We start from the raw sequence: 22,082 nt of genomic DNA, 5'->3' as shown, positions 1-22,082 counted from the left end.
ACTTTCCGCTATCACAATTACATTATTTACCCTTTTTGAGACAGTTCTGATCTTTACTCTGTGTGTGTGGATGATGACATTTATCTAGTTTGATACAGTATTAATTAAATACTATTCGGGTTCTTTTCTTAAGAGAGACAACACCAAAGCCTTCAGAGACTTTGGCTTAAAGATAAAATCGTGTCAAAGAAACTGCATGCATTAAATGCCTACTTCATAAAATAAGTAACTGCCTTTGGAAAAGAAACAAATGCAAATTCTAGTTACCGTGCTTGAAAGAGGTGACAAGAAGTGCCAGCATCTTGGCTCCTGTTGCTGCTTTATTGTCACAAATTGTTAGTTACATTTGAAAATTATAGATCTCTCTCATTGTGAAAGTTGCGTCTGCCAGTTGGTGCCTGTACACTAGAGTGGGTTTACCCAATTAGCAGAATTTCCCATGCAGGACCCAGAATAGCTGTGCATGCATCCTAAACGTTACCAACAGCTGAGGCTCGTCCTGGGACTCTGGTGGTCTGAAAACAACTGCTTTACCAAGTGAGCGCAATGCAGAAGCTGCTGTACAAAGCATATCTCAGTGGAAGTCAGCCTTGGCACATCTAATCTAGCTCTATTCGTCTTCTTTAGTTCTCTCTCTGTGACAGATATAGTCTGCCCCAATCACAAACACACTGTGCAACAGACAGAACAGTATTTTGTAACCCCAGTGCACTCATGAAATGAAACAGGTCATGGAAACAATGACATTTCAGTGCTACTTGTAATCTTCATCGTGGGCCTTTTGAAGCTATTTGCATCTCTCTTCTGGCACTCAACCAAGTGAAACTCACCCTGTTCGGAGCTGTATACTCTTCAAGCCATATCTAAGGCTCATACTAACAGTGGGAGGGCCATCAGGTAACTGCTTTATGTGAAAAACATCTGAGGGACTTAAGAGACTGATTTCATGTAAGAGTTCAAAGTAAAAGAGGAGGCATGAGTGGAGAAATAGCAGTCCTGAGAAAACATGAGCTTAACTGCAGTTCTTCATCTGCCGGTGGACTGGATTGCACGTTCCCTGTTTTGGCTTTCAGTAAATGGTGGAAACACCATATTGCAAGGTCAGTCAATCGTGCAGGGCTGTGGACATTTCGTTGTCTTTTTGCCTTGTTGCTGTATATAGATTTCTGCACTTTTCCAGTGCAGGTAAGTAGACATGCCACATTTCCAACTGAGTCACAACCTAGAGAGTATACTGAACTTCAACTAAAAGCTATTATGACAGAAGACATTGTAGAATAATATGCAACGATGGACTGTTACAAAACCATGAAGTATCTATCATCTGCCACATTTGTAAGTAGATGGACAGAATGTAATCATTAAAAAAACCCAAAAAACTTCTCCCTAACTATAGTTACCAATTCACATCTTTTCCCTTCCTTTAAATAGTAGGTAGAGTTTGTAGGTGAATTTTTGTTTCTCTAGTAGGCAGTGGAAATGATCACTTCTTTGTACAGAGAAACAAAGTCGCTATAGCCCTCCTAATCAGTGTTTTGATGATCTACAGATGATGGCAGGCACTGCTTTATTAATTGGTCCCAAGTTAACAAAAACAGCTTTGTTCACAGAGCCATTCAAATAATAAATAAGTGCTGGGAAAATGCTACGTTTATCCATAGCTGTCACTCTTACTTTAATGGCTTGAGGAGCATCCAAATATATCTAGATTAGACTAGATTACTTTGAAAAAAATGTGATTAATTTTATTTTAGTTGATCTTAACCACCTTAAGGCAGTCATGTTCTATAATAACTCTGCTTTTTTAATATTTTGTCTTCCATTAAAAATATTTTCTAATTTATCAGTGTATATAGTAGGATCCTGTAATGATCTTAGTGCTAAGCAGTACAAAATGTTGACGTAGTCTACTTAGAAATAATGTATTTTGTATTGTGCATGTCTCTTCAAAATTCCTTTTTTTTTTTTCTTTAAAAATATATCTAGTTCATTCTGCTATTTGGGTTCCTAAAAACTGCTAAGTATAATTTTTCCCCTAAAAATAGAAACAATAGAGAAACTGTTTTAATGGGGATAAACATCAAGTAAGATATAAAACATGTTGATCGAACAATATATGTAATTAGCATGTATTTATTAAGGTATTTGAGGAGGAGGGGGAAAGGTTTTTCTGCTCAAAACATTTCCCTTTTGTACTTCCCTAACCTGTGTTTTAATTTTTCTCTTGAATATTTTTGTGGTTAACATGATACCAAACCAAGACATTCATTATTCACCTACATCTAGATATGGATGCTCTGGAGACAAGCTGGGACCCCCAGTTTCAACAGATCTTAATTGATCTATACTTTTCGTTACTGATCGGTTCCATTTGTTATGTTTTGTAGAGTCACTGTTAACTTTTACATGCCCCACGTCTCATTTTATCTAGTTAATGTGGGCTCTAAATGAGCACTTCCATTTGTGGCATCTGTTGTGTTTCCCTCTCCAGCCACCCTCTATGTCCCTCCTGCTGGGAGAACCTGAGCTGACACAGTTGCTGCTGGCAGTGTCACTGTCTGCTTTTCATCCAGAAAAATGAGTTCTGTGTCTTAAACACCCTAAAGGAGGCTGAATTCGATGCTTTATGTCATTCTGCATTTTACTCAAGCAGCAAAGGTTACTCCTTCTCTATTCCCTTCATAGTCGTGAGCATGTTACTCAACAGCAGTATTTCAGAAAGGCTGTCATGGGAAATGGGGTGAATGAGATCAATGCAAAATTGCAAAGCCGTGGGATCCAGCATTCTAGAAGCATTGATTTTACTAGGAAAACTGTAAGCTGTTACATGTCATTTTCAGCATCAAGGGTCCTCGTCCCTGTTGCAAACTTCCTCATTTTCAAGGATGTAAGATAAAAAGGGCTTCTGGATGCATTTCATCTGGGTATGTAAGAAAACAAGGCCCATTTTAAATAGGCTTAAGCATAGATCTCAGCAAAACAATTATTACCTGCATTTCTTGGAGACAAGCAAACCTTTATTGTGGTCAGACACTACTGAAAAAAACCAGAATATCAGAGATTTTATGTTGTGCTCCTACACACACAGTGTGAATCTGAGGATCCATGGATCCACTTGAATTTTAAAAGCATCTTTGCTTTATATAAAGAAGTCAGTGAGCTGTCCGACCATGATTTGTTCAACAGTATGTGCTCTGGTTGGGCATGCTTCCCACCTCCTTGGAGTCTGTGAAAGGAGAGCAGTGATCAGTGGTTACACTTGGTAATAGAAGCTTAACAAATTACTTCCTAGGGCTGAGCTGCCATATTAAAACCCTTCATGTGTGTGTTCAAGCCTGCCTCCCTCCCCAGGTAAAATGCAACAGTCAGTTACTCTGAGCTTTGCCTAAGTTGTATCAGCTCACAAGCAGGGAAGGCCGTTAGTGAGCACACAAGCCGTTATAGCAGCTACAAGAGTCAGTTGGTCACAGTAACTTCTTCAGTTAAACGTCTGAGCCCCATGTCTCATTTTGGAAATCTGTCACTGTTATTTTGAAAACCTGCTCGCCCCTCAACAAAAAAAAAAAAAAAAAAAAAGAAACAACCCAACCTAACAACCCAAAACAGATTAAAGAAACTTTTAAGTTTCTCAAACCTATTAAATGCTGTTGTTCTCAGTTTATTCAAATTAATGTGAGGCAGCTTGGCACACTTAAAGGGAATAAAATGAGTTTGACGGTTTGAGCTCTGATACAGTTGATGTATTTTGCTATGATAGGGAGGTTTTGCTTCACAGAAGTTTAATTGCCCCTCATACAACAGTAAGGATAGACGTTCTAGGTCAGGGTCAAGATTCACAGGTGGCAAATAACAGAGCCTTTCTCTGAATTAGTTCTTGCCCTAAAGACAAGAAAATATATTTCTGGAGCCCACATGGGAATGCTGCTTGCAAAGACCAGATTCTCTTTTCTCCATTACTACTAAAGAACAAAACTGTTCCAGCACAAAATGCTAGTTTTTAATTTCATGAGAACTTTAAAATTTCATGAGAACTTTTAAAATGTGGTATTAGAAGAATACAAGACTGATAATTGGTGGTAACTCTTTATATCCAGTTCTCAGAATGCAGCGGAGTGCAGGAGGTCTGTTTTGAATTACTTCCCTTGTTTTTAGGGAATCTGAACCTACATTTTTCCTCCCTCCCAGGAAAGCATCCTAACCATAAGATTAGCCTGTAAAGGAGTGCATCTGCTCCCTAATTAGTGTGTCATGCAAAACAAACTGCTTCTCTAAAAAAAATGAGAAAAACACTCTCGTGTGTACTTACAGATATACACATCGTGCAACATACAGTGGTGATGAAGCACTCTCCAGAAAGACAAATACGGTTTTAAATTTGAATTTCAATTCCTTGGATAGAAGAAGCTGTGAACTGAAGTACCCTGCCTCTTCAGTGAGTAGTTTAGCTGCTGAGATAAATGAGGGTAGAAGAGGAAACACCTACTTTTTTGCCACCTGTCTAAAAGAAGGAAATGTTCCTTATTTTTTCAAAAGAAACCCTGAAAAAGGTTAGCATTTCCCCCTACCTGAGGTCCACAGAAGGAGGTGTTATTTAATTCATACCAAATGGGTACTTTAAATGGCCCTTGCTTGCTTTTGGACTCCAGTTCTTTATTCCCACCATAAAAGCTAGACTGAAAAGCAAAAGAAAAAAAATCTAAGATTTCTTTGTTCAAAAATCTTCATGAAGAAAGTTTGATTTTGACCAATACTAACATGGACTATGGTTAGCTGTCTGGAAAGAAGGTGGCTCAAAGTCCTTTGAATACTGCCAATGAAAGTACAGACATGCTGTCTGATTCAGGAGAAAAGTTCTTTTTCCATATTAGGGTCTAAATTTGAAAACTGCATGAATTTTGATGTTGCCCTGCACCTGCACAGAGCCCCAGTTCCTGGGTCACTATGCATGTGTGATTACCCACATAAGACTATGTAGTATATTTAGTCATTGTATTTCCTCTTGCAGAGCAAATTTGTATGACACCTCAGACCTAATAAGATTTTTTTTTATTCTCTCAATACAATTCCTTAAAATATCAGCATTCACAACAGTAATTACTTATTGGTTTTGTGTAAAATATCGTATCATTGTAACAGAACAAAAATATCAACTGAAGTAATTGCATAACCTTTGAATAAACACAAGTCTTGCTGTTCCCTCATATCATTTAGTATTCCTAAGTATGCATTTTCCTTAGCTGGAAGTAGAAGGTAAATGCTTATGAAGCCCTAATACAATCTTACTGAGCAAAAGCACTTCCTCTCAGGTTGATACAGTGTTAATTTTCCCTAACAAAGTCATGTAAGTATATAAATAGAATTTGTATTTTGGCTGGATTTGCCAAAAGTGTTTTCCTGACAAATCTAAGAGAATGTCTCCTTTCTGAGTACCCTTAATGCTCATGAAAAGGTAGTGGGATGCGTAGAGCTGGAGCTGGAAGTCATCCATCATGTCTGGAAGGTCACTGTGTTCCTACTGACCTCAGCACTTGTGACTCTCAGTTCCAAACTGAAACCTAAAGGATAAGAGAGAAATGTACGCTCTCACTGTCAGCTGAACTAGTTACTTGCTGGAAAAAACACCCCCAAACAAAGCACACTACTTTTCGGGTTTTTTTTACAAAGCGCTATACAAATACCATTTAGAAATATTACTAACAGTAACCTTATTCCTTTGTTACAGATGGAGAATCTTGGGCATTTTATGGCAGTAGCACAGCTGTGACTTGCCATCCGTTCAGCCATCAGTCAAGCAAGGAATGGAGCTCAGTTCTTCAAAGATTACCCAGTAATGTATCTCCTAGATTGCTTTACCTCTGAATGAGAAGCCTGTATTGATTTTCTTACTAATATTTGGTCTGAGAGCAACTAGCAACTGCAATAGTTTCCAGCAGGTAATTTTTTGACCAGATTACAGTCAATGACTCACAAATGAGAACTTCTTTATTCCATAGTAGAGCAAAAGGCATTATTTCCTGGGAACTGCAATCTGATCATTAATCTATTTAGTGTGTTTAGTTGTTTTTTTATTTAGATAGAAGAGGCATTTCAGTTTTATGGCATATCTGCAGTGTGTTATGTTGAACTCTAGAAAATTATTTAATCATTTACTAGTCATGCTTTGTGTCTGGTTAAAGATGACAAGTTTTAATAGTTTATAATTAAAGGACAAAAGTTAAGTTAATATTGACAGTTTCTTGGCAGCATAAAGTCTCTACCTATTGAGGAAACATTTTGAATATTCACTGGAATCTCAGAAACTTTCCCTAATGCTTGGAAGATTCACAGAAAATTTGAGTTCTACATATTACAGAGAAAAAGCTGTTTACTTGGGAAGAAATTTTCAAAGATACAAATTGGGAGACTGGTATCTCTTTTCTTGTTTTTCTCTTTCCCATTGTCTTCATGGACAGATAATCTCAAGTGGACTTTGTCTGATGGCATTTCAACTCTAGCAATTATTACTTGACATACGCCGTGAAAGTAACTAAGTCTGTACTGGGCTTTTTATTTTGCTGAGAAGTGGGTAAGCATAGACTTTCTGTTTGCGTATTCATGGGGATTACGCAAAAATAATATTAGCAGGTTTTTTACAGCAGCTACTGCAATACTCGAATTAGACCAGATGTCATAATGCCAAACTCTCATCCCAGTATTGTACAACATTAAAAAAATTGTTACTTTTGGTTTTGATTTACTACTCTATGGATGAGAGAAGTCCCATCTGCTTACTTTATTTTTAAATGAAAACATAAATGTCCCGTGGTAACATTAGGCTAGATATTACATAGAGGCAGAGACCCCATGCAGTTAAAATTTACATTTAACAAATATGTTTTCTTACATACAACCATCTGCATGATAAAGGCAATAAATAAGTTTGTGAAGCTAGTGTAAACAGGACTCAAAGTGTGACCCATTTTTGTGCCACTGTGGGGATAAGAATTACAGAATTTTAGAAAGCCAGACCCATAATTTCTCCTTTGGGAGAAGTCTGGTCACATAGGATAAAGGGAAAATCAACTGCTGGAAAGATTAGATCTGAAGACAGTAGCAGTTCATTGCAGCTAAAAACATACAGCTTTTGAAGGATTTCTCAGGACTTCAGAACCACCTCTAAAATCTTAAGCCTGTCTCTGATCCCAGGTCAGTGGGAGTTCTGGTTACACAACCCACTGTAAAAAGAGTAGCTGAACACAACAAAGAAATTAAGAGATGCACTCTTTTCAAGTTTGAAAAGAAAGGGGAAGAGATGATGGGGTTATTAGGATGTTCTTTCCCTCACAAGCACAGTTCTTTGCCAATGGAAGAAAATAAAAATGAGCATGTCAGAACGATTTTCTGGGATTACTAATGAAAGCATCCATCTTTTTCTGTGGGGAGGTAGTCTAGCATGGACAGTTTTGCTAACTTGCTTATCACTTGTTTAACTTTTCAGGAGGATGTGTTCATGACTCGAAGAGTAAAATTTCAGACAACAATTTGATTTTTGCCTTTTTTTTCCCACTGGAGCTATCTTTCTAATACTGAACTTTATGGTTTCATGCCTACAACTTCCTTCAAATCAAGCCTGATGAGATCTGGTGTGCATTAGTGGCAAATTCTGCCTGAGTAGGGTCTTCAGGAGTTGAATTGCTCTTTCTCCCCTTTCAGAAACACAGAGAGTGTTTCAGTGTTTTATTTGCCAGTGATACATGGTACACTTGCCAGGATGAACAATGGCTTTTTTATGGTCTAACATTTTTGGATGTTGGTGTTTGTTTTCTTCTATTTAGATTATCTGCCAGACTCAACTGAAGGTGTTCATTAATACCCTTTCTTTTCCAATATAGAATGAAATTAAATTAAAATCAACTCATGCTTCCTAAGTGTGTTGTGGAATCATAGAATCATTTAGATTGGAAAAGACCTTTAAGATCATCAAGTCCAGACACCTAACACTGCCAATTCCACCACTAAACCATGTCCCCAAGCACCATGTCTGCACATCTTTTAAATACCTCCAGGGGTGGTGTCAGGTCTGTAGAGACTGTGCATGTCAAATGCTTCTGGTTTTGCATCAATATACAAACTTCATCCTCCATATCTGTCAAGAGCTTCATGTGATACTCCTCATTGGTTCCAAATTTTCCATCCCAGCTAGCAGGCACTCTCTGCATTCCAAGTGTTCGGCTCTGGGTTGGTGCCTTCAGAGGTTGTGCGCCAGGCCTGAGATACAGGAACTGCAGTAGTTATCTGAACCGGGCTCTGGCAGAAGCCATCCTGCCTCTGTCAGCCTGCTGTACAGCTGCCCACCCAGGGAGACCGATGAAGAGTAGAGTAATATTCACATCACCTGCTGAACTGACAGTTGGCAGTCATGGAAATATTTAAAAATAGAAGAAAAAAGACTATAGTATAAACTATTGGATTAAGCATGGCATGGGAGTCTAGCTAAGTGGATTCTGACACGTTTCATTCAGGAGTGCAGGCAACAATTTAGGTATAAGTCCTCCTTTTTAATTTGCCTTTGGAGCCTAGTATTAAATGAATGAATTGAGAAGGGACTGACTGCTGCCATAGTTGAAGATATCACACATTTGGGCTGAAAACTAACATATGATACACTGAACTATTTTGCAAAATCTTGTATTTAGTATGTAAAATGGAAAACAAGGGCAAGCTCAACAATCAGATCCCAGCAAGAGGAAGGACCTGTTGAAAAAGGAGGATAATCTCCTGAAAGTAGAGCTCTTGAATTACATTCTCCTGCTCAGGCATTGTGGCCAGGCTAGAACAAGCCATATAGGAAGACTTGGGAATTCAGGAGACTTAGTGCAATCCCAAAGCATTGAAATGATAGCTCACTAAGGAATCACTGAACAAGTCATTTCTTCAACCTCCGTCAGTACTTTTACAATCTTCCCTCCATGTATGATACAGCAACTTACATAAAGACTCACAGAAAAGCAAAAAATGTAGCCAATGAACTTACTTAACTTACTATTTCTACAGTTTGGGGGGAAGAAGAGAATTATTATTTTTCTTCACCTAATTAAGCAAAAGGAATTGGCTGATGCCTTTGCAAGCTAAAGATAAATATCATTTAAAATAGAAAACACTTGATGGGTCCTAGGTTTAAGCTCCTGGTGAGTGAGTGTACTCTTTAAAGCACTTCTGAAATGCAATTTTCATGTTTGAAAAGGTTCTTCAAGGTTCCTACTGTAGAGAAAAATAAGAAAAGATAATTACTTACTTCCACTCTGAATTATTTTTAAAGCATTCTGACTTCTCAGACTGTGAGAGCACAGCTGCCAGTCACACTATTTTTATCAATCAATCAGATCCAATCTGAATGGAAGTCTTTTTGTCTTCAGTGAGCTTTTAGCAGATGTCCAGAGATTAGGAATTGAGAATTTGCAGTATATAATCTGACTGTGACTAGTTCCAACTGTGGCTTTAGCAGGTCTTCACAACTTTGTGATTCAGTAAAATTAACAGGGATTCTGCTATTTACCTTCCAGGCATATTATAAAAATTAATTCTTTGATGACCCTTGTAGACGGACAGAACTATAACTGCTCATTCTCAATATCCTTAGACTCAGCAAATATTCAAAAACTCGCTTTCATGGAGCTATAGATTTCAAGACCAGGAGGGCCTTGATCTTGTCTCTGATTATCTCAATTAGTCTGCTTCCTTTTGTATCATTTTCAGACCTCTTAATTGCTGTTATAAATTGTTGTGAAAGACAACAGTTAGAGATACTTACTGAGACATTTTAAAATAATGTACATTAGTGCACATGTATATGTTTTCATATATATGTAGGTATCTATGGGTAAATGAGTGATATCACTAATGTAGCAATTTAGCAATAAATTAGTGAACTCACTAGTATTTTTTGTGATTGGTAGTCTCCATTGCAAAACAAAGATTAAAGGACTTGGCAGAAGTCTTGCTCTCTTATACCCATTTACTTTGTCCTTGGAGATTGCCAGAAAGCAGCTCTGTACATTTTCAGCTAGACTTTGCCAGATGTCTTCTTCTTGCATATATTTGGAAGAAGCTAAGCTTAATTTAATTGTGCCCCAATTCAAGAGAGTATCCCTATGCTGGCAAGTTGATTAAGCATGGTGGTAATTTTAATTATCTTCTTATCTCTCACTGGAGTGCAGTTAGTGGAGCTGATGAAATTAACCCCATAGATAAATACCCTTTTTAAACTGGGGCCTCAGACAAGAAGGATAAAGCTTTCTTTTCAATATCAAAAATTAGCCTTCACCTGTCTGAAGCCATTTCTCCTCCACTTCTCTATCCATCTGCAGATCACTTCCTCGAGAGAGCCTGGCATTACAGTTGAATCACCTTTATTACAGGCTTTTTGTTCCCCTGATAGTTTTGCACTTGCCTGTGGTTCATTGCTGTCTTTTACCTGTGACAATGCTAAGTTGGCCGCTCATGCCTTTTTTTTTTTTTGCCAGCTGTTCCCCTCTCCACACGATTAATTCTATTGTGTGGGTTCAACAGAAAAGGCATAAGGCCAGCATTTAAAGGATGCAAGTTAGCGCATTGAAGATTTGAGGATACGTAGTGTGAGTTTTACATGTCACATTCATGGTAAAATCACAGAGATACACAGGGCTAACATTTCATTTAAGAATCAAACACATTAAGATACCATTTTCAAGCATTGCATTTAAGTGTCTGGTAACTCATTTAATTTTCTTTCTGAAAATACCCTGTCAGAAGCCCGTAGGAGAAACAGCAGCATAATTTAAATGTCACTTTGCTTCCCAATAATGAATTTCATATTCAGTCATTCTACTTCAGTGACAAAGCTTGCAGCTTTGCCAGCATGTTTCTGGTCATTTGGCCCTGTTTTCAGCTGGGTGTGCACAGAAGCTTGAGTGCACTTTTGTATACTTAATCGTCTGGGTTTTAATTAACACAAAAGAACAATAGCTTGGAGAGACAACAAAGAGGGACTCCATAAATGAGAAGGTCAGTCACAAAACAAAGGCCGAAGTCCATACTGTCCCAGTATGCAGCATCTGAACTTTTCTTATGTTTTATGAATATCAGGCCATTTGCAAACTTTCTGTGCATCTTAGATTACTAATAAATACAACAGGATTCCTGCTTGCCTGATAAATACACACACTCAGCATTCAGCTGCAGAGGCACTCAACTTGCCCTGGATCTCCAACCTGGCAAAACATTTGAGAACAGTTCAATTTAAGGCAGTACAAAAAATAGCCTCCTGATACATACATACATACATATATATATATATATATGCATATATTTACATAGTCCCTCATGCCCTGAGAGACAGAAAACTGGCTGTGGTGGCCCAGCAGCATAATCCTGACTCATTTTCTTATAAAGCTATCAAATGGATGCAAGAAAGCTCAGCTTGTTCATATCCAAAGAACAGTGCAGGAGAGAGCAAAATACTCTGCATACATCTGTAGGATTTGAAAATGCTTGTTTCATCCCAAAACACAGTATAAAAATGATTCACTTTAATCCAAACTATAATTCAGGAATACCTAGTGTGACACAGAGCCTCTGCTTAAACAGTAAAAGGAAACAACATATACCAGTTAAAAGGGGTGAGTAAAGGAGGGCATGTATGTCCTCTAATGGCAATTTAGGCAAGAAGAATATCATTACTGACAGCACAATCTCACCTCTGGGATCAAACTTACCATCCTGCCCAGCACTGAAACTGCTACATGAATTTCCTGAATTCCTCCATTTTGCATCTCATTTGCAGAAAGCTGCCTCCAGTGATACAAAGACACAAACATACTCTGAGAGGCTGCATCAGGCCTGTGAGAGATTTGTTCTAGTTATTGATTCCTCATTACAATTTCTGCAGCCCCTGAGATATCCTTCGAGATCTAACATTAGCGTACTGGCCAGGCCAAATCTTGCTTCACTTATAAGAGCTGCTGCGTTTACATCTTAAGGGATTATTGATCTACTGCAAATAATCTTTTATTTCAAGGAAGCTGAAACTCCAGAGGAGAGAGACAGGACAGCAAAACCCTTTGCCAATGCTTATGAAAAACATCAGAATAGAATAATATTGCTTTGAAAACTTGGAAAATTAATCCAAAACTTGATGACAAATGTAATATGGAGGGGAAGCTCACACATGAAGAATGCAATTTATATATGGCACCTCTTCGTAATGAAGCTTGAGCAACATTTGGCACAACTAACCCTTTAAAAGATCATTGCTGTTTACTTGTTTACAAAGGACTTAAGAGGCTGGAAAAGAAAGGGGAGATGCTAACAGATAAACCCACTGAAAAGCATCTTCCCCTCTTGCTGGTAAAGGTTTCAGAACGGGTGTTGTCAGCCTGTTACTGTTGCTATCAGCCAATATCAAAAGCAGTTGGCAATGCTCTCATCATGCAAAAATTCCCATCAGATTTCTCAGTAAATTCTAATTACTGTAGTGACACTTGTGGGCCTAAATGATCACCTTATCACGGCAGACAGGTATGCCTTCTATTTAGGGTTTATTGGCGCTTAAATTTCTGCTTCCTCTAATTGCACATTTATCTTACCAAACAAATTTAGAAGTCCACATTTATTCTTCACCACCTCATGCTTTAATCCTCTGCACGTTAAAGGTTATGCTGTCGTCTCTCACCTACATTGTGATTATGTCCACTCCAGCTTCACCCCAAGAAAGCAAACTTTCTTTTCCTTTCTGCACACATTATCACTTTGCCAAGGGATTCATCCAAATAATGGTTTGTTCTGCTGGCTGCACTGATGGTATCCATGTACAGGTACTTTATCAGGTGCTCTGGCATAGAGTTGTCACTTCTAAAACTCTTGTTTCTTTGCTATTGTACCCCATATGAAAAAGAAGTTTTTTCATATAAAGCAGCTAAGGATTGTACAAGCTTTTCCACCCTGGAGGTCTAAATTTCATTCATACCTATCAAAAGCAACTGGCCATCACTTTGCAAAGACACTGCCAAGAGCTAACTGTGGCACAGTTAATTGTTGCATGCTGCTTCACTCAGAAACACTGAATGTATCACTTATTTTCCTGATCTGGACCTGTTTCAAATAAGCTGGAGAGCATTACAAACTTCTCTCTTGATTTCAGCAGATACTGGATCATATCCCTAAAATGCATATTATTACTACTGAGAAACAAGCATTTACATACAGCAAGGTAGGCATAAAAGCAAGCTACATTTTGCTTTCACAAGCACAGTGGTCAAGACGAGTAAATGAATAAATTTAGGAAACTATAAAAAGTGGGAGTATATTGCTGTTATTTCCATTCCTCATTTTGCTGTGCCCGATTTGAATTTTACTCTAAATATTTTCATCTTTTGCTGATCAGGCCGTGGATTACCTTTCCAAATTAATCCCCGTGTACATCTTTGCTCACATGGTCCAACTGATCTGATGCAGAACTGCTCTCTGCAACACTACCTAAGTTAACAAACACAAACATCCTTTCCACACTATGAACCTGAAATCTGGAAGTTTTTCCCATTGCATGGTCGTGATAGAAATCTGATGCTCTGGTAGACATTGTATCATCTCAAGCTTTAGTTAATCTCAGTTTCATGTAGTTAACCATGTATACCGATTTTGGTAAGCGCAAATTCAATTAAATTCTGTTAGTGTGAAACTGAGTTTCAGGATGCCTTGAAAGTTACCATAAAGACACTGTGAAATTACAGGAGTTCCAGAACTGCAGTTTTGCGTCAAGAAAAAAAAACACACAAAAAAACCCCTTTTGAAAAATCTGAGAGCAACAGGATAATTGATTTTTGTCCTCCACAAATAGAGCAGTCTTCCAGAGTATGAAACCTCTAGTTGCAAATTCCAGTAACTTAAACATGAGATTGACTATAAGGATATATAAAGGTTGAATCATTGTCATCATCCAAACTGAGAAAACTGCAAAAACTGAGAAAACCATGTGAGGGGTTTATAAATTTATCTCTGAAATATAATCTACATTATTATTATATGCATATAGGGAAAAAAATTTGCTCCCACTCTGATTTTAGTTTTCCTTACTCCTTAAAAGAAACTGGTAATTTGCACATCCTTTCTTGTTCCTAGAGAGAAAATCAAATCTACAATCATATTGCACGATCACTTCTGAAGGAGAAGAACTCATGTTGTGGACCACAGATGGAGAAAGCATTAATTGCTTAATGATAATTTACACAGTTACAAGATTTTATCCCTTTTCTCTCTCTTTATTCTCAAAACAAACTGTTCGGTCACAACATTTATTTAAAGTGTTTTCCGCTTATGATACCTGTTTGTGCCACTGAGGGAAGTCCCTTTGTATGGATGCTTCTCTGTATGCTCATCTCTCTCTTTCATCTGATGCTGACTCTATGACAGCCCCAAGACTAATATTACAGTTGAGCTCATTGACCAATGACTTTACTGGGAATTATGACAAAAGTTGAAACAAGCAGATGATGCAGTCTGCATCCCATGTACCACTAGATCTGCACAATAAAATGATATGGAAATATATGAGGTATCATGTAGCTTCTGTGCTCTGGGATCGTGTAACCATGTTTTCAAAAGGGAGTAGTAATTCATGTAATTACTACCATTTGAGATAGGAAAGCAGAGGAAAAAACCCTACATATTATTTAAAACACATATTGCAAGTCGCAGTTGAATCACTAAATTTAGGCTGGAGACTTCTTGGTTAGTAATAATATCAGTGCTGATCATCACTTAAGTTGCAAAATTTTGTTTCAGATTGTTTATGTCAATTTTTCATTTACTTGTGATGGCCAGGCAACTACAGTTCTAGCTGTAGAAAGTGCCACGCATCCACTTAAATTGGGGGACCGAAGACTGCTTTCCAGAACAAAGTTGGCCAGCCCTGGCTGCATGCGGGCTGTGTTGAAATCAGACCCAGGGCACATCACTCCAGCCTAGCTGCCAGGGGCAAGAAAGCCTCGGACAGATGAGGAGGAGTTGCAGAAGATCCCTCGGTTTGAATGACTGATAGCCAGAACCATAGTGTGCGTTTTGGAGCACACTGTCCTGCAATTTAGGCACAAATACTAAGTGCCAAATAGAATTTTGCATCAATCCTCTGCCAATTAAGAACAAGATTAAGTTCAAAAATTAGTGTGATCAAACATATTACAGTTTGGAAGAAAGATAATTTTCCATAGCAGAAGTATGACTACACTTCTGTCTATTATCAACTTTATTTTTAAATGTCCAGACTGAATTTAATTGAAGCTAAGCTCTCAAAGTAAAGAATTCAGAGGAGGTTTTTTTATAGATTTATACACAAAAGTACAATTATTCCCCTCAAGCAGGACTTTTTTTTTTTTTTTTTTTTTAAAGTATCTTTAGGCTTACACAGGTCTTCAAATCATTCCAGCCTTGTTTCTTTTTGATTTTTACTCATTTTGACGTTACATCTGAATTGAACATTGGATTCTGGCGATCATCAGCATGGAGCGCTATTGTTATACACTGGGACAGAGACTGGACTTCTCACTGAAAGGATGTCCATGGCAGTTACGCGTGCTGATCCAAAACATTTTCACATACAACACACAATAGCCCAAGAAAAAAGAAGATCTCTTTAAGCACATAAAGAAATGATGTCTATAAAATTACCATGTCACAAAAGAGGCCAGCTGCTTAAATTATACAAGGAACAAATAGGGCCATCTTTTCTGCATGCAAGCACTTTTCATTTGCAGCTTTAGCTTTTTTTTTTTAATGCTGCTTTATCCAGTTAAACAGCTGCTTTTTTCCTTTTTTTTTTTTTAAGGTGACTACGTTTTATACACTCCACAGCTTTTATACAATTGTATAATGCTTTTTCTTTCTAAATTATTCTGTTACCTATGTGGGTAAAATTAATAGTGAATACCGACTTATTTCATAAACCTTATTAAGCCTTTGGGGAAACTTCAATGTGCTCATATGGAGAGGCAATATAGAATATATCCACTGTATCATGACACAGAAATTACAGTTCTACGCTAGAAATAAATGACATTCCAGCAAAAGCAGAAGGAACAACATTTAAGGAGTTAATAATGAACCACTTGTCTTCATTTTCAGATCTTTTAATCCTGCTATTGTGCAGTTTTCACAGAGTGCTAAATTGAATTACTGCATCATTTTTTACAATTTCTTCATACAGTTGACCCAGTTTATAGCAGGTTTGAAAGCATTATCATTGCTTAAGGTTCAAAGATGCTGCAGTGTATTGCATTACAAGTCAATCAGTGCAGAAGTATTTGATGTAATTTTGCTTTTGGATATAGAAGAACAGATATCCAAATGAAGGATGGTGTTTCATTTTGTCATAACAATGTCACATAACAGAGCATGTCTTTTTTATACAATATGTATAGTCTCATTTTTATTATATTTCTATCTCTATGTTTCTGGTCCTAATAAAGTGAATCCTCAGTTTATGTCTTCCAGTGTTTTTATTAGCTTCTGCAAGCAGAAGATTGAAAAAAGTTCAGATGTATAGCTCTGTACTGTTGGGTAGCAGATACATTTAGTTGGATACCACTAAAAAAGCCTAAAAATGCAGTATTTGTAAACATTATGTCACTTCTAAAATGCTCCAAGTGAGAAATTCTTTATCTGAAATTTTCCCATTTTGAACGACAGTGCTTTCTACTTTTTTAGCACATAAACATGCTTCTCAGTTTAAATATGCTTTAAGCAGTGTATTTTAGGTAAAGCATTTCATTCTCTCAAGGTCATTCTTTATGCTTCAGGTGTTAATTTGTGTTGTTCTTGAAATATTCTTATTATTGATGGTAGAGTCCTTGGTATACGTTATATTGAAATATTGCTAATGTATGAACTGTAACATTAAATTTTTAATCTAATCAATCAAATGGCATGCATATGCAGTAGATGCTTGGCTTTTACTAAGATTAATTACCACGTTCTGTGAAAACGAACTCTGTAAGGTGAAATATTGCATGCACACAGATACACACAATGAGAAGAAAAGCAAATTGTGCAAAGGGATGAGCACTGTAATAAGTTAATGACTACTTCTGTCATTCAAAACATATGCATAGCCTTTAAGACAACACAAAACAAAGATTAAACGCATGTTAAATCAACTATCTATTAAAGCATTTAGAGCTTTTCTCCAGATTCTACATGAAAATTATGCAATCTGTTGCAAAACTAAACACTTGTCTCCCAGATGGTGCTCAGAGTCTGTCTGAGCAAACACCCCTTCCACGCTCTGTGTAACAAATTGTGCATATTCCTTGTTCACTGTGCTTCGCTTTATGCGTTTGAGGACATTTACACCGAACATGCTACATAGAGACGACTACATTTGCATTGTAAAAACCCAGCGATGTTGTATTTATATACCCGACTGCAGTCATGAAGTCAACGATACCTCATCATGGAAAATGGCAGTATCCCCCTTTTCACTAGCTGGAAGTTTCAAACTTATTAGGCTTACTGCTGATACTGATCTGGGTTGTAATTCTCACAGGTCATTGATAGTTGTCCATTAAACAATAAGTAGCTAATTGCTTTCTTTGAACTGTACTGCAAAGTTAAGCTTCTGTGACAGTGTTGTGAGGGAGTGTTTTACCATGCCAAAAAAACAGTTATGATTGAAATGGGAATAAGATTAAAGCTGCGCTAATACTTTTATAATGTTATTAGAAGCTACATTATTCATGCACCAGGAACATAGGGATTACCTTTCTGGCTGAGACTATGGTCCAGCTAAAAACCTATGAAAAGATACTAAAGCATGAGAAAATAATTTGCAATTAATGGGGCTGCTCTTCAGGTTTTTTGTTCTTGACACATTTTGTTAGTATTTCCTCTGCTTTGGTTTCTGCTTGTAAAATGGAGATCATAGTAGTTCCCCATTTCACAGGAGTGAAGATTAATACACTGCTGTGAATTACTCAAATATGTGGTAGGGGACTAAATACATACCTGCGATTAGCAGACGTTCCTTTTGTGGAGAAGCCCAGTCTGGTTATCATTTCTAAACAGTTTCTCCAACCTTACCCTGCATGCACAGCAAAGTAGTTTTCCTTTTGAGGTTTAGTCAGATAGCTGTTTTACAAAAAAGAACACAAAAATACGGGAGTATTCGTTTAGTCTCAGTATCATTAGACGTCACATGTAAATCTCCATGTTTGAAAAGGCGAAGGTGCTCACATGCATGAACTGAATGTGAAGCTTAAGCAATGAGGGAACTTCAAATACAGTTCCCTGATGAAGTACTCTGCAATGTGTCTTTCTTTTGCCTTGTTAATTGTTTTAGCTCCTGTCATAGAAGAAGCACGTGTATTATGTGAAAGAGAACTAAAAAATTAAAATAATTTCTTTACTTCATTTCTGTAACTCTTTAAAAGAGAAGTAATTGTCTCCATTAATCATCATAACTTTTATGAAATCCATGGGACTTTAGAGTCACTTCCATATTTTGGAAGGATGAAAATAATAAAGTTCAAAAGTTGGATGCATGAAAATTAGAGATATGTAGTGCAGCAAAACTGCAGGGGGAGAATTTAGCTGGCAATTCCTCCAAAGAATAATTTTTCGTGTCTTCAAAATGCCAAGGGAGACAACCAGCATGCCAGATAGTAAAATTCCATATGATGCATCTGAGCAGAGTCACATTGAATGTTAGATCAGGGCTTTGTCCAGTCAGATCCAAGTATCATCAAGGATAGTTACTCCACAGTCTCTCTAGACAGTCTGGTCTACTGCTTTAATCACCTGCACTGTGGGGAAACTTGTCTTGTATCTATGGAATTCTCTTGCTACATCTGATATCTGTTGCTTCTTGCCCTTTTGCTGTACATTTTGAGAAGAATATGGATCCATCTTCTTTATAGTTGCCCTTTAGGTCATTGAAGAGAGCAGTTAGACCCACTCTTAGCCACCTCTTCTACACAATGAACAACTTCCCTTCAGCCTGTCCTTAAATGTCAGGTGCCCCAGTTCCCAAACCATGTTGTAGCTTTCTCCTAGACTTGCTGGAGTGTTCTCTCTCTCTTGTCCATGGGGTGCAAGAGTGGACACAGTGCTCCTGATGATGCTTCATCAGCACTGAGTAGAGAAGCATAACCACTTCACTGGCTATGTTCTTAGCAGCAGCACTGTGGTCCTAATTTCAGCCCCATACGTAGTCGGCTGTTGCTGCCACGACAATGCAATGCTGACTCGTGGTCACCCTTTTGTCCACCAGGACTGCGAAGAGCTGCTTTCTAGCTAGTCAGCCCCTTGCCTCTGTTACCGTTCCAAGCTCAGAATTATGCTTTTGCTCGCTTGGTTTTTTGTCAATTCTTCAACCTGATAACATCTCCCTGAATGACAGCTCTGCCCTCCGGGGTAGCATATAAACCAGTCCATCCAATTTGGTGTTACCCATGAACTTGCTGAGGATGTATTCCATGCCATTTCCTAGGTTACTCATGCAGGTAGTAAAAGAGTATCAACCTCCAGCATACCATAACTGGTTGGTAGTGGGACCTGGAACCACTGGCACACCCACTTAGAACCACTGTCCTTTCGAATCCAGCAGGGCAGTCAGCTTTCACCCTTTCAGCTGCCCTATCCAGTTCATATCTCCTCAGATATTTGGCTACACAGATCCTGAAGGACACTTCTGAAAACCTGGCTGAAGTCTAGGTAAGAGAGATCCACTGCTCCACCCTGAGCCACAAAGCCAGTCATTTCATCATAGGAAGCAATCCGGTGGCTCATGCCCTGGTAAATCCCTACTGGCTGATACCAATCACCTTCTTGTCCTTCAGGTGCCTGGAAATTCTTTCCAGGAGGCCTTGCTCAGGACTGAATTGAGGTCTTATGGCCAGCAGTTCCTCTGACCCTCCTCATCTTTTTTGAAGATGGGCATAATATTTGCTTTTTCTAGTCCCTGATTGTCACGACTTTTCACAGATGACCACAACCTTCCGATGACATCAGCATCTTTGGATGCATCTTATCCAGCACCGTGGACTTGGAGGCTTTCAAAATGAGACTGGACAAGGCCCTGAGGAACCTGCTCTTGTTGACCCTGCTTTGAAGGGAGGAGGCCAGACTAGATGCTCTCCAGAGGCTCCCTTCAGCCTCAGCTATTCTATGATTCTGTGTATATGTCCAGCTTATTTAAGTAGTCCCTAACTTACTATCAAATACACACTGCGCTTGTATGAGTACATTTTGCATTGCAAAGCAGATTGTCCAGTTTCTTGAATAGAGCAGTCTAACACTTCATAGTCTGTGCAATATGATATGCCTTTTTAAATTTATGAAGCTGTAAAGCAATTTCCTGTACTAATAAACATTTTTTCATTCCTATTTATCCACCTTTTAAAATTACTGTGCTGCCTTGCTCTCTTTCTCTTGTCCTTGTCTTGTAAGAAGGAAAAAGAGAGGCAGGAGGGGAAGGAGAAAAAAAAACCCCAAACAAAAAACCAGCAGCTTACAGAAAAAAATAAAACTTGGGGAGAATCCAAGATCAACAGACCAGCAAGCCCACTCATTGTTCTTCATCGTTCTGGCTCTCTTCCAGCCCCTCTAGGTTTCTCTCTCTTTGCAGACTGCTCTCTGCATTCTCACATATGTTATAGAAAGTACTATGATTTCAGAGAAGTGCTTTAATTTTACAACAGTTTAATCTGCAAAAGTTGTCCAGTTTTTAAAGGAGAAGATGAGGGGAGCTTGTTGCTCTGTCTCTCCTTAATGTATGTGTGTAAACTTGATTATTCTTAGCAGAAGATCCATATGTGTATAGTATCACTGAAGGAGAAATTGATGCCTTTTGCATGTAATTAGTGGGAATAATCATCTGTAAAACTGTTTGGTTTTGGATTGCTGTGGCAATACAATAAATATTTCAAAACCAGCACACATCAGACCTGCCAACATCTTTACAGTGAGAAGCACAATAGTTCAGCTTTGCATTTTGTCACAAAAATGATCTATTTTTCTAATGCAGCAGAAAGACAGTAGGCTGCAGGTATAAAAAGGCATTGATGAGAATGATTTTTGATTGACGAGATCTGTATTTTTAATAAGTTCTTTCCAAATTTAATAAATTTTGAAAATTACTGATAGGATCTGCATAGTTACTAGAATACTTCAACCCTTCTGATCTGTGGGGCTACAGGTTGAAAGCAACTTCATGACTTAAGAGCTTAAGCCATAAAAGCTTTATTAATGTAATCAGTATTGGAATAATTCTCCAAGTTTAAAACAAAGAGCCCAGACTCTATCTTTGACCCTATAGCTATCCAAGCATCTACCTAATGTACCCCTTCGCACAGCACTGCTTGCTGCGTATCCGGTAGAAACAAGCAGCTACACGATTTGGCACAGCCTGTGCTCTGCCAGGGCTTCCTTTCACGGAAGTGAAATGGATGTGGCATGAACGTACAAGGACATGTTCAAGGGGAAGCTGCAGTCAGTCTGCAGCCACCCAGGCCCACTAGTCAAGCTGGAGTAATGGGGACATCAGAGGAAACGTTAGCACAGTTGTGAGAACAGCATGAGAGCATCCTCATTCCGTTTCGAGGGAGCCTAAAAACAACCATATTTTGCTGCTGCTGCTTTACCTTCTCCTGACTGATTCCTACAAAATTTCCAGAATTTCAATAAGGTTTTGCGGAAATCACATTTCAGAGCTGGAAAGGGGCCTCGGCATCACAGACTTACAGCTGGGTGTCTCTCATTATCAGAGAACTGTAAGCAACCGATGAATGCGGGTCAGGACCTCCGGGTGAACTGGGTACCGTTTCATACATGTTTGCTTTTTTCTTACAAAATGGGAGAATGAGAGCAAACTTGGTGATGATGGGGGGGGCAGCCTTACAATAATGATGCCTGGGAAAGCGTGTTATGTTTGGATTATTCAGGGACATTCATTGAAAATTCAGTCTAGGATCAGGTTGAGAGAGAATGCAGACATATACTATGGCAAGAATATATAGAATCACAGATTTTTCAAGACTAACTGTTCTTTTCCTTTCTGCTTTCATAGTTAAGCTGAAGGA

The sequence above is a fragment of the Phaethon aethereus genome, assembly GCF_964289735.1.
Source record: "Phaethon aethereus genome assembly, chromosome: 13".
Classification (NCBI taxonomy): domain Eukaryota; kingdom Metazoa; phylum Chordata; class Aves; order Phaethontiformes; family Phaethontidae; genus Phaethon; species Phaethon aethereus.
The sequence above is the reverse complement of the archived record's forward strand: the minus strand, read 5'-3'. Positions refer to the sequence as shown.